The 13,413-nt window shown below is 40.8% G+C and overlaps 1 long non-coding RNA gene across 7 annotated transcripts; it reads left to right on the top strand.

Moving 5' to 3' along the window:
• Positions 1-2,970: 2,970 nt before the first annotated feature.
• Positions 2,971-11,307, top strand: LOC112249730. Of its 7 annotated transcripts, none has more exons than XR_002953406.1 (9): positions 2,971-3,054; positions 5,221-5,329; positions 5,833-5,957; positions 6,082-6,136; positions 6,369-6,428; positions 6,547-7,266; positions 9,886-9,976; positions 10,247-10,386; positions 10,520-11,307. It is a non-coding gene; the product is annotated as an uncharacterized LOC112249730 (long non-coding RNA). The 7 variants fall into 7 exon arrangements; XR_002953407.1 differs by having other exon boundaries at positions 6,366-6,428; XR_002953404.1 differs by having other exon boundaries at positions 6,369-7,266.
• The last annotated feature ends 2,106 nt before the right edge of the window (positions 11,308-13,413 follow it).

The following is a 13,413-nucleotide window of genomic DNA, read 5'->3' as shown; positions in this document are numbered from 1 at the left end:
TAAAAAGAAAGAAAAACGCTTGAATGAGAAAGTGTTCTAAATCTTTTGACCGGTATTGTATACTTAAGATTGAGTAATGTACTGTTTGCGATGAAGGTGAAGGATTCATACTTACCTGTCCAATCAGTGGTACTTGGCCTTCTCAACACCAGCAGCACTGTACCGGTTGGCCAGGCCCTTGTACATAGCCTCCAGAGACTTCTCACTCTCTGCACCATCAACCAGGAGAGGATCATCCAGTTCTCATTCATCACCGCATAGGATGACATTGTGCCAGATGACAGTGTCACCTTTTTATTTTTAATTTGATTTATTTCACCTTTATTTAACCAGGTAGGTTAGTTGAGAACAAGTTCTCATTTACAACTACGACCTGGCAAAGATAAAGCATAGCAGTGTGAACAGACAGCAACACAGAGTTACACATGGAGTAAACAATAAAGTTAATAACAGAGTATAAAAAAATGTTTTATAAAAAAAAATGTCTATATACATTATGTGCAAAAGGCATGAGGAGGTTGGCGAATAATTACAATCTAGCAGATTAACAGTGGAGTGATAAATGATCAGATGGTCATGTGCAGGTAGAGATACTGGCCACTTTGTGGGAGTGGTCAGATCTGAAGACTTGTCTGAAGGTGCCTTGTAGGAGCTGGATGAGGGCTAGCTCCTGCCACTGGTACTCTTGTAGGAGGCAAAAGTGTGAAGACACAGACACTCCACACCAGCCATCTACATCTTCATAACCACCAAACCCAGCAGGTGAGTCCTCCCGTCTCAGGAGCCCTGTGATGGTCCTCTGTCCATACATGCCTGCCTCAGCATCCCTGGTGTTCTGCACGCTGAGAAAGTAGGCCAGATGGGCTCTCTAGTATTTTAGGTGCATTATTATTTTAGGAGTCTCTATTACCTGGATTTGTCATGTCATTTGTTGACTTGCCACTGCGCCAGAGTTCATCCATAAGCGTCTTACAGATGGCCTTCTTGTAGGTGAGGAACGCTGGCAAGATGTTGACAAAGCGCCTCGGTAGCTTGTCCAGCTACTGGGGATTGTCAACAAACCAGTGCTTCCTACATACCTTGCAGACGAGACAGGAAGCTAGCAGGTAGTACTGGCCACTGATGCTAACAATCACCTGAGGCCTTCCCACACCAGAAGAGGCAAAGTGAGGTTTGGGGCAATTGTGTACACAAGGAAGGATGTAGTTGTTCCTTAGCCTCTCCATGATGTCACGCTCTGGCTTCCAGATGAAGAATGGATGGAGCTGGAAGTACTTTGGTAACGGCGGCTCAGTCGAGGTCTCTATGAGTTCAGGCTGAGGTGGACAACGCAACAAGGAGACCATGTTCATGAGGTGCCGCACTGGTCGGGACCCTGGCCACAGTCCCATGGACTCCAGCTCTGTCTTCATGCAAATTCTCTGATTGAGAGAACAGTTCCAGCGGCTGATATCTTGGTCGTAGTTGGGGGGAGGATGGAGAGGGACTGCAGGGCATACTGGAGAAATGGTAGTGTGTGGCAGAGCATGAAACATATCAATAAACCAAAAATATATTCTGATGACGAATCACTTGTTAAATATAATCCCACAATAAATGTTGACCTACCTTGAACAAACACTCTTTCCTACTCTGCTCTGGTAGGGGCAGGGGGTCTTTCACTCAGTGATGTAGTATTTAGGGTAATGCAAACACAGAAAATTAAACAATGAACTGAGGACGCATAGCTTATAGAGGTATACATCCACAGTAAATTAAGTGGCAACAGTTTATGTAATTCAATTTGGATTGCCATTAGAGAGTGGAAGGTGTATTTGCAGCACCCACGGCTGTTGCGATGGAGACAGCTGTTGATTTGCTGTGTGCTCTGTTGTGTCCTTTAAAAAACATAAAGAACACAAGAACACATAGTTATTAAACCATGTGTAAGTACATAACAGATCTACATTGACATATTTATCTTTGTCTTGACCATGCTACAGTACTCATTCGTATGTGCCTTATGTGATATGTACTGTTTTACTGTAGATGCAGTACAATTCAAACCATGATAGTAATACATACTTTCAGCTAAAACGGCAGTGTATTGCTGCTTTGCTATAGGCAGTTGGACCAAGGAGAGCATCTGGGGTGGAATGGGCACAGAGAGCTTCACAGGTGTTGAGGGAGCTAGTGAAAATACATTAAATTTAGCACAATTCGTAATGAGTTTCACAGTAGATTAATGTGTGAATTATGTGACTTAGGTAAACATGAAGGTCATCACCATGTGATGGAGATACAGTTTTAGTGAACTCAGCTGGTCTGACAGCGTGGCTGGAGTCATACAAACTCGTTTTGCTACCTCTCTACACATTTCTTGTTAAACAAACTATAGTTTTGGCAAGTCGGTTAGGACATCTACTTTGTGCATGACGCAAGTAATTTTTCCAACAATTGTTTACAGACAGATTATTTCACTGTATCACAATTCCAGTGGGTCAGAAGTTTACATACACTAAGTTGACTGTGTCTTTAAACAGCTTGGAAAATTCCAGAAAATTATGTCATGGCTTTAGAAGCTTCTGATAGGCTAATTGACATCATTTGTGTATATTGGAGGTGTACCTGTGATTTAAAACATACCTCGAATGTAAAAAAAAAAAAAAAAAAAAAAAAAACACAAAAACGATCCAACAAACGCTTGTGGTGAGACTCGCTCAGTTGGAACAACCTTAAACTTGTGCCCTTTTTCAATGCTGAATAGAATGTCATTGAGAAAACAGAAAGATCATGTTTTGTTGTTGTTGCAAACATCCCTTTTCAATTGAAAGGTAATCCAAGAAGTAATCATATAGTTTTTCAAAAGTATCTGTAATCTCTTTACAATATTTTTAGCTGGTAATGTAACAATTTTTTTGTAATCAGATTACATGTAACTGATTACATGCAGTCAGTTACGCCCCAGCCCTGCTAGTGTGCCGAAGAACACCTGTGTGTAAGCTAACTGTGCAGGAAGAGTAGTTCATCAACTGGAGGCACACACAGTGTATGGATCTGTGCAAATTTGCTTAAGTAAGTGTATCTTTTTTAATAAAAAAAAAAAATTCTCGCTGACTTGAAAGATAAGGGACATATCAGCATATGTTTCGAAACCGTTTTGTAAGCAACGATTATTGACGTTTCTAAACGTTAAAACCCAGGGTCAGAATTGTAGTTTACACAGAGCCAAATGTGGGTGACTGTAATGGCTGAAAACCCTACATACGGAAAAGTGTTTTTAAAAGTTACAGAGTCATGTGCTCACCAAAATATGTTCAAATGGTTTTAGCTTAGCTACTACTATACTTCACTGTACTATACTAAAATGTCGTATGCATTGTTTAAATAATTATTTCATGGTGCATGGGGCAGATCTTCTGGTAAATTAAGTTAAACATGTTATTGATACTGTCCCGGGGTGACTGCCTAAAGTGAAGGGAGCACACAGGGTGGCATGCAGCTGTTGCAGCCCCATATCAACTGATACCCTGAACTCTGCAAGGTCAGCTATATAGTTGGCCTAACTGACTAGACTGCAGAGGAGGGCAGGGAGGAGCCCATGGAGGGGGTGAGGGGATTTGGGGTGAGGGGGAGTGGCTGTCTTCCAGAACTGGGTTGCCAATGCCATGCCATCATTCAGTATGGTTTCACACTTAGTTAGAGCTTAGGGCTTTACTGCTTTACACCAGACGGTTGTATTTCTATATTTACATTTGAGAATGTATTGCAAAGAAGGATAGCGAACTGGCACATTAGAGTCATGCTGATCTCTTCTTCTCACACATGTTTATATACACTCACTGATCAGTTTATTAGGTACACCCACCCAACCAGTACCTGGTCGGACCTCCCTTTGCCTTCAGAATAGCCTGAATTATTCGGGGCATTCTACAAGGTGTCGGAAATGTTCCACAGTGACGTTGGTCCATGCTGACGCGATGGCATCACACAGTTGCTGCTGATTGGATGGCGGTACATTCATTCTTCGAACAGCCTGTTCCATCTCATCTCAAAGATGCTATACTGGGTTGAGGTCTGGGGACTGCGCAGGCCACTCAAGTAAACTGAACTCGATGTCATGTTCTTGGCAAAGTTTTTCCACTCCTCAATTGTCCAGTGTTGGTGATCGAATACCCATTGGAGCTGCTTCTTGTTTTTAGCTGATCGGAGTGGAACACCGGTTTGGTCGTCTGCTGCAATAGCCCATCCATGACAAGGATCAACAAGTTGTGCGTTCCGATGTGCCGTTCTGCACACCACTATTGTACTGTGCCGTTATTTGTCTGTTTGTGGCCCCCCTGTTAACTTGCACGATTCTTGCCATTTTCCTTCGACTTCTCTCATCAACGAGGAGTTTTCGCTCACAGGACTGCCGGTGACTGGATGTTTTGTTTGTTGCACCATTCTCTGTAAGCCCTAGACACTGCCATACGTGAAAAGCACAGGATGGCGGCTATTTCTGAGACACTGGATCCGACGTGCCTGGCATCGACGATCATACCACACTCAGTCGCTTAGATCACTCGTTTTTGCCCATCGTTCAATCGAACAGTAACTGAATGCCTCGATGCCCGTCTGTCTACCTGCTTTATATAGCAAGCCACGGCCATGTGACTCACTGTCTGTAAGAGCGACCCATTTTTTTGTGAAAGGGATGGTGTACCTAATAAACTCTGTGTATATGGGCTCTGTTCTGCTCAAACACATGCTTGATGCTTTCAAAGGATGCACCTAATTTTGTCCTCTTTTCAACTTACAATACGTCAGCTAGCCTGTCAATGAGGGTATATGAACACTGAATTATTTCCTGAATAAGGGCTAGCACCAAGCCTTATGTATAAGTTGCATTGCAGACAAAACAGAGTGTCTTCTATAGAAGCTGTATAGGAGGTGGAATTTGAAATGCTGTAAAACCAGCACTTTGTGCAACTTGCTCTTATATTGATTATTAATGTCTTGCTGAAACAGCTAGCTTATTATCTTGACGTTTTGATCAGCATTCAAATGTCCTTATTTTCATTATAGTAGTCATGATTGTGTCTAGCATTTTAATCAACATGACTGTGTTTACCCTATCCAGTTAGTCATGCTTCGTGGTCTGAAATTCGTTTTTAAAAGACACTTCTCAGTCATGGTAAAAGTTGTGTCAAGGGATTTCAGTGAGTTTCAATCATACCTGGTCATTTCCTGTCCCCACAGGAAGAAGAAAATAAGGAAGATCCAGAGCTGACTGACCCATGTGGACTTACGGATGATGAACTCAAGGCCAAACTGCTCAAATATTTAGTCGAAGCTAGACCCATTGTAGGTGAGACTACTGAAGACTACACTTATTAAAGACGTTACATTAAAGCGGCAATCAGCAGTTGAAACAGAAAAGCTAAAAAGTTGAGTGCTGGGGCTGGAGAAATGGCACCACTCTCAAATTCATAGACCACGCTATGGATGCAAGGACTGGCCATCCAGGATATCAAAATCATAGTTTTAACCGTGTTTTGAGGCTATGCAGTGTTTGTTTTTATTTGCTTTGATTACAAACATTGGAGTAAAACAAGCTTATTTTGGGTTCTGATGGGGTACGACAGTTGAACTAAACTCATGAGGAATTTATATGTTTATATGTATTCTTCAAGAATCAACGGGTTCATATCTTAAATGTATGTCCAAAAATTGATGTAGCTACTGATGATTGCCCCTTTTAATCTCTGTATTTGATCTGTCTGTACTTGCTAATACAACATTTCCATATGGTACTTTGTACAATGTCTTTAGTTTGAAATGGATCTCTTCATGTGTGTATGTTTGTGATAGCCACCACCAGGTCTATCTATGAGAGGAAGCTAAAAGGCTACTAGAACCTACCCAGCCCAGACAGAATGGTGGCACAGGATATGCAAACCAGTACTATGACAGTGAAGAAGAGGAGGAAGAGTGGGGTATAATCATTAAGATTTGTTACTGCCATTTGTGATATACAGACGCAGATGTGGATTCTGTATGCTAAAATGGATGACAAAATGGTGTCCTCAAACAAGGATGTGTTTACCTCTGATTCTATAGGTTCAGAACAAGGAAGACCAGAGCAGTGGAGGAATATCAGCATGCTAATGATCAGGTGAGTGAGTTCATACTAGGATCTTATTTTGAGACTTTGACCAATGAATAGTGAATTTCTTATGCAGCTATGTCATTCTCCTCAAGTAAGGAAAAATGTTGCCTGCAGTGCCACCTTGTGACAGTAGATAGGTATTTCTGTGCCTGAGTTCTAACTGTTGGGTCTCAATGTCAAAAGAAGTTGTTACATTTTAGGATTGGTTCTCAGCTCAGTTATTTCTTTCTTTTAGCAGATGGTATGGCACTCTCAGGAATAATAAAAACATCAGTGTTTTATGCCATCGTCGAGAATGGTAAATCTGACAACCACCAGTACACTTACTTATGAATTATTCATAATTTAAAATGGGTGATCATTTCTGGAGTGTGATGCTTTTGTGTAATGGGATAATAATGATGCTACCCTGGCAGCGGGTCTGGAGAGCTCCAGGCCACTATGAATTAAATCCCAAGAGGAATGCAGGGAATCATGGGAATGTGGCTGAGTCTTCCAACAGCAGAGGGGAAGTACCGGGGGCAGTTGCCCCCATCGCCTGTTACTCCTGGGTACAGAGCTGGACTGAGCAGAACATCCTCTCTGCTAGGACATACCACAGGATCAGTGGTAACCCTTCTAGAAAAACTCACTCATTAACTCTTCAATGGGAATGGGATCTCTGCTCTTCTACTTGCATTTTTTTCATCTCACACTCTAAAGCTGGTGCATATTTTGGGTTTTAAGGGACAACTTAAGGGATCAAGGAAGCTGTTGGAGCATATTTTTGGATAACCTGTTATCGGCTGTGGCTCTGAACAACCGTCTTACTTTAAACCCATGCAGATGCAGCCTCTGTCTGTATCTCTGGGAGGTGGTGGTGAGGATTCCTCCAATTCCCCTTCTCAGAGCTTCAGCATTACTGAGATGGTAGAGGAGGGAAGTTTGTTTTTATCAGGTTTTTGTTATCTAATCTTGACGATCACATCAACAGCCTAAATATCTAATCCCCACTAAAGTTTTGACTAATGAGTGATATGCTGTATTAACGTTTTCCTCTGGAACCACAGATTGAGAGTCAAAGCCCTCTCTCCAGTAGTAGAACACAGAAGCACAATAGGAGTAAAATTCTGGTTTCTTGGCCAAGGCCCCACCAGGTCAGTAGTACTCACAAACACTTCAGTAATCTTATCAGTGACACTGTCACGCCCCGGGCTTAGTATTCAGTCTTCTCTTTATTATTTTGGTTAGGCCAGGGTGTGACATGGGTGATTTATGTGATTTGTTTTGTCTAGGGGTTTTGTAGTTTATGGGATTGTGTTTAGTTAAGTATTCTAGGTAAGTCTATGGTTGCCTGGAGTGGTTCTCAATCAGAGGCAGGTGGTTATCGTTGTCTCTGATTGGGAACCATATTTAGGCAGCCATATTCTTTAGGTCTCTTGTGGGTGATTGTTCCTGTCTCTGTGTTTTGCACCAGTTAGGACTGTTTGCAGTTTTCCACGTTTTTATATTTTGTATTATACATTGTTCAAGTTATCATCTTTATTCAAGATGTTTATAAATAACCACGCTGCGTTTTGGTCCGCCTCTCTTTCACCAGAAGAAAACCGTTACAGACACGCTGTTGTTGGTGGTTACATGGTGGATGTTGTTAGGTTCTAAATAAACAGAGTAAAAACTCACGGACAACTATAAAAAGCTCAAACCAAGTTTATTCACCAAATGGGTCAGACAGCTGAACAAACCAAGACATATTCACACAAGCACTGGTATTTAAACGGTCGTCCCATGCTGAGTCTCCTCCTTACACACCTGGACAGCCAAGCGACTTCATGTGACCTGACCTTGGCCCAAATTCCTCACTCCTCCCCAACTCATGGCTGTTCTGTTCACTTGTACCACACTGTGGCCCTTCTCCTTTCCATTTGGATACCTGATGTCTAACAGTAACATGTTCTGACAATGTAAACGTTTTGCATTCCCCCCTCGCCCCCTCAGTAACATTAGCAAGGATATTTCAATTTTAGAAGTCATACCCCATCAATGTGATTCCTTGGGCTGTGGTTAAGTAGAGGGGATGTGGAATATACACTACCGGTCAAAAGTTTTACAACACCTACTCATTCAAGGGTTTTTCTTTATTTTTACTATTTTCTACATTGTAGAATAATAGTGAAGACATCAAAACTATGAAATAACACATGGAATTAGGTAGTAACCAAAAAAGTGTTAAACAAATCAAAATATATTTGAAATTCTTAAAATAGCCACCCTTTGACTTGATGACAGCTTTGCACACTCTTCGCATTCTCTCAACCAGCTTCATGAGGTAGTCACCTGGAATGCATTTGAGTTAACAGGTGTGCCTTCTTAAAAGTTAACTTGTGGAATTTCTTTCCTTAATATGTTTAAGCCAATCAATTGAGTTGTGACAAGGTATGGGGGGTATACAGAAGATACCCCTAATTGGTAAAAGACCAAGTCCATATTATGGCAAGAAGAGCTCAAATAAGCAAAGATAAACGACTGTCCATGATTATTTTAAGACATGAAGGTCAGTCAATCAGGAATATTTCAAGAACTTTGAAAGTTTCTTCAAGAGCAGTCGCAAAAACCATCAAGTGCTATGATGAAACTGGCACTCATGAGGACCGCCACAGGATTGGAAGACCCAGAGTTCCCTCTGCTGCAGAGGATAAGTTAATTAGAGTTACCAGCCTCTGAAATTGCACCCCAAATAAATGCTTCATAGAGTTCAAGTAACACAAATCTCAACATTAACTGTTCAGAGGAGACTGTGTGAATCAGTCCTTCATGGTTGAATTGCTGCAAAGAAACCACTTCTAAAGGACACCAATAAGAAGAAGACTTGCTTGGGCCAAGAAACATGAGCAATGGACATTAGACTGGTGGAAATTTGTCCTTTTGATCTGGAGTCCAAATTTTAGATTTTTAGTTCCAACTGCTGTGTCTTTGTGAGACGCGGTGTGGGTGAACTGATGATCTCCGCATATTTATTTCCCACCGTAAAGCGTGGTGGGGCTGCTTTGCTGGTAACACTGTCTATGATTTATTTAGAATTCAAGGCACACTTAACCAGCATGGCTACCACAGCATTCTGCAGCGATACGCCATCCCATCTGGTTTGCGCTTCGTGGGACTATCATTTGTTGTTGTCAACAGGACAGCCTGTTTAAGGGATATTTAAGGGACATCAAATGACTTGGCCTCCACAATTCCCTGACCTCAATCAAATTGAGATGGTTTGGGATGAGTCGAACTACAGAGTGAAGGAAAAGCAGCCAACAAGTGCTCCGCATATGTGGGAACTCCTTCAAGAATGTTGGAAAAGCTTTCCACGTGAAACTAGTTGAGCGAATGCCAAGAGTGTGCAAAGCTATCATCAAGGCAAAGGGTGGCTATTTTACAAATCTCAAATATAAAATATATTTAGATTTAGATTTGGTTACTACATGATTACATGTGTTATTTCATAATTTGGATGTCTTCACTATTATTCTACAATCTAGAAAATAGTCAAATAAAAAAAAAACTTGAATTTGCCTGTGTTCTAAAACCTTTGGCCAGTAGTGTACATTTAATGAGTTGTTTCTCACTTCTTCCTTCAGGACATGGCGATCGTGAACTATACCATGACTAACTGATCACCTTGCGTCACCCCAAAGACCTCTTTTTCAAACAGCATAACAATACACTTACATTAGCTTGTTTAGTTGTCTTTCAGATTCATTCCTGTCTTTTCACTCTTTCAACAGTTCATACACTAGAGCTACAGTAGCAGACTGGCGGCTCCTGGCAGAGCTACACTGTATACTTTATTATCCTGTTAATGGTTTTACCATCACTGTAAGTTTGATTGGGTTGTTCATGTATACAACCAAGCTATTGCATTAATCAAGTGTTCATTCATACCTAAATTAATGTTTTACAGAGAAAAGGTTTGGGGAAAATGTCTTTGTTCACTGTACTTTCACTTCAGGACTTTGAACCTAAGGTTTTGCACAATAACCACAAGTGACTATGACTTTCCCCTAACCTTTTATCTCTTTCCTCTCATCTGTTTTAGTTTGGGTCAGACAATCTGATTTTGTTCCTCTATATGTTTTACTTCTTCAGGAGCAGGTCACAGATGTCCTGATGGAGATGTTCCCAGAGACAGAACCTACACGCACTGGCATTGCGTAAATCCAGTTTCCCATAAAACAACACTACACATACAGAAGACTAACAATTAGGGAAGAGTCACCATTTATAAGGTAGCCTCTCTCGGGTTAAATAAGGCTATGTCCCAGAGACTTTTTGGTTTCTGCTTACTGAGGCTACTTAGATTCTGTATTCTAATACTATTTGTCTACATTTTTATGTGGCACATTTTCCTCTTTCTTCCAGTGCCACCCGTTGGAGAACTATCAAGGGTGCAGCGAGGCGACCAGTCCAGTTTAAATTCCCAGATCTCCCTGCCAGTCTCATGACCCTACAGAGACAGGCATTGGAGAGCCGCCTGGTGCCTCTGTTGGTCTAGATCCTGGTCTTCCTCATCTTGACTTGCCTCTTCTACCTCATCTACGCTGCCATGGAATACAGCTTGGACCAACCCTCTGTGGCCTTGCTGGACAACCTCAGTATGGGGACGGAGACTCCAGCCTGACCCCTAGGACTCATCTGTACACCCTCTCTAGGGAGTAGTAACTCCCCTGCTCTAGCTATGTGTCCTGATTCTCCACCCTTCTCTTAAAGGGAGAAATATTTTCTTGCATGGATTTAATAATGGATAAAACTTAATCCGGCCAATGCTTATACCAATCCTAAACTTTCAAATCCGTGATGAGAAGTAGTGCACCCTTCAGGAAAGATATGGACATTCGGGATACTCCACAAATTGTTTTAGTTGTTGTGAGGCTATTAATTTGGTTACCGTAATTCACCTTTACTCTCTGGATTAAGTCACTCTTAACCAAGCAAGATAGCCATTATAATACTGTTTTTTTTGGAAAATGTTCAGGTGAAACTACTGTTCAAATATATACTGTGATGGTGGAAGTGCAGAAAATAAAATGTGATTTAGCCTAATTTAGAGAAATAATAACAGTTTGAGATTTGTGTAACTTAATGGAAGATGTTTCTGTATTTAATTACAAGTATGTATCAATTAAAAATGTATGGAGTTACAGCTACAATTTACACGTTGGTTCGGTTGGGGACCAGTCTGTGTTAGAGCCAGTGGCGATGTTAGCATGTAAATCTTGGTAGGGCAAAGAAACTACACTACAAAACACAACACTAAACAATCTGGGATGCAAACTAGTCACCTTGTGGCGAAATTTGCCGTTTTGAATCCAAAATAGGTGACCTACGTGATTTGTGTACATCCAATGAGAAAAGTTTGGGAGGGGGGTTGAATCACCACTCGTTCGCTTACAGCAAGTTATGCACGTTTGGAGCAATACTGGCTGTATCCAAGGCTCAGCCAATTGTTTACATAATAACAGAATACAGCGCAGCAGGTGACTGAAGAAAGAAGAGACTCAAGACGATTTGAAACTCTTGGCCTTCCATATAGACAACCAATTTATTAGTTACAGTATCAGCGCGCAGTCTGGAAAGTCAGCTTGCCAGTTACTGCAGCACGTCCCCTGAACGATAACGAAGTGGTAAAGTTAGGTGAGAAGCCAAAAAAGTGTCACCTTTTTGGGCCCTCAGCAGTTTGCATCCCTTTAATTCCCACCCTTATTTGCATATCTTATTGTAGAGACATTGACCAGTGGATTGGAATCCACTCCAGTGTTCAGCATTGATAAAGATATAGGTATGTTTAAATAGTTTCACTGTCAATATTGGGGTCATCTTGGTGTTACTGAATTATTGTCCACTACATATTTTTGACAGTGATGCAAAATGGTTAAAACTGGCTCTATTCTCCAGAATTTTGGATTTGAGATCAAATGTTTCATATAAGTTTACAGTACAGAATATTTTAGTGTATTTTCATACATATCTGATTTACCATTTAGAAATGAAAGGACTTCATATGTCTATTCACCATTCAGTTCCTATTGGGCACAATATAATCTGAAACACAACCAAAACAAGCTGTAAATGTATCCAACAAGTTTGTAGATTCACAAGCTTTATGTAGTCATTGTTTTCTAGGAATATAGGCCCAAATACTACATTTCTGACAACATTAATACATACACGAAATGTGTCTAAATACTTATGACATCGTCATGGTTGAGGTAGTTGCAAGTTTTATTAGTTGTATGTACAGGATACTCATGGTAACGCCATCCAATGAAATGCTTACTGGCAGATTCCTTCTCAAAAATGCAATTCAAAATGCTGGAATATAGAGAGACAAATTCAACATTTTAGCATCATTGTCCAAATACTTCTGTAGGGGAGTGCAATAACAAAATCCTGGCAGAGTTTTTTCTGCACATTTCCTTTTAATATGAAGCAATCTGCCATTCCACATTATGTAATTAATCTTGGTTGAATTCATTCAAATCCACTATTAGAATGTTTTCACAGTGTCTTGCCTTTTGCAGCCACTGTCTGTAATTGTGGAAGCCGGAAGCATTTGCCTTTGAGGAGAGTTTACTCTGTAGTCGAAATACAATGAGTGTACAAAACATTCCTAATATTGAGATGCGCTCCTTTTTGCCCCCAGAACAGCCTCAATTCGTCGGGGCATGGTCTCTACAAGGTGTCGAAAGCGTTCCACAGGGATGCAGGCCCATGTTGACTCAAATGCTTCCCACAGTTGTGTCAAGTTGGCTGGGTATACACGGGAAACTGTTGATCGTGAAAACCCCAGCAGCATTGCAGTTCTTGACACAAACCGGTGCACCTGGCATCTACTACCATACCCCGTTCAAAGGCACTTACATTTTTTGTCTTTCCCATTCACACTCTAAATGGCACACGTACACAATCCATGTTTCAATTATTTCAAGGCTTAAACATCCTTCTTTATCCTCCTCCCCTTCATCTACACTGAAGTGGATTTCACAAGTGATATTAATAAGGGATCATAGTTTTAACCTCTTCAGTCTGTCAGGGAAAGAATGTTTTGTACACTCATTGTGTTTTTATCTATTCGATGATGGGATCAAGTTCTATTGTGTGATATTCCATTTTATACTTAATACTCAATATTTTGGTCTGCCCTGCAATTTAATTTACTGTAGAATCAAAGTTATATTATATATATTTGCTGTCACCTACAGCCCTATGTGCAATTTAATAGATTAATTATATAATGTTGCTAATTTAATTATTTT

The sequence above is a fragment of the Oncorhynchus tshawytscha genome, linkage group LG04 (genome assembly GCF_018296145.1).
Source record: "Oncorhynchus tshawytscha isolate Ot180627B linkage group LG04, Otsh_v2.0, whole genome shotgun sequence".
NCBI classification, from domain to species: domain Eukaryota; kingdom Metazoa; phylum Chordata; class Actinopteri; order Salmoniformes; family Salmonidae; genus Oncorhynchus; species Oncorhynchus tshawytscha.
The sequence above is the reverse complement of the archived record's forward strand: the minus strand, read 5'-3'. Positions and strand labels throughout refer to the sequence as shown.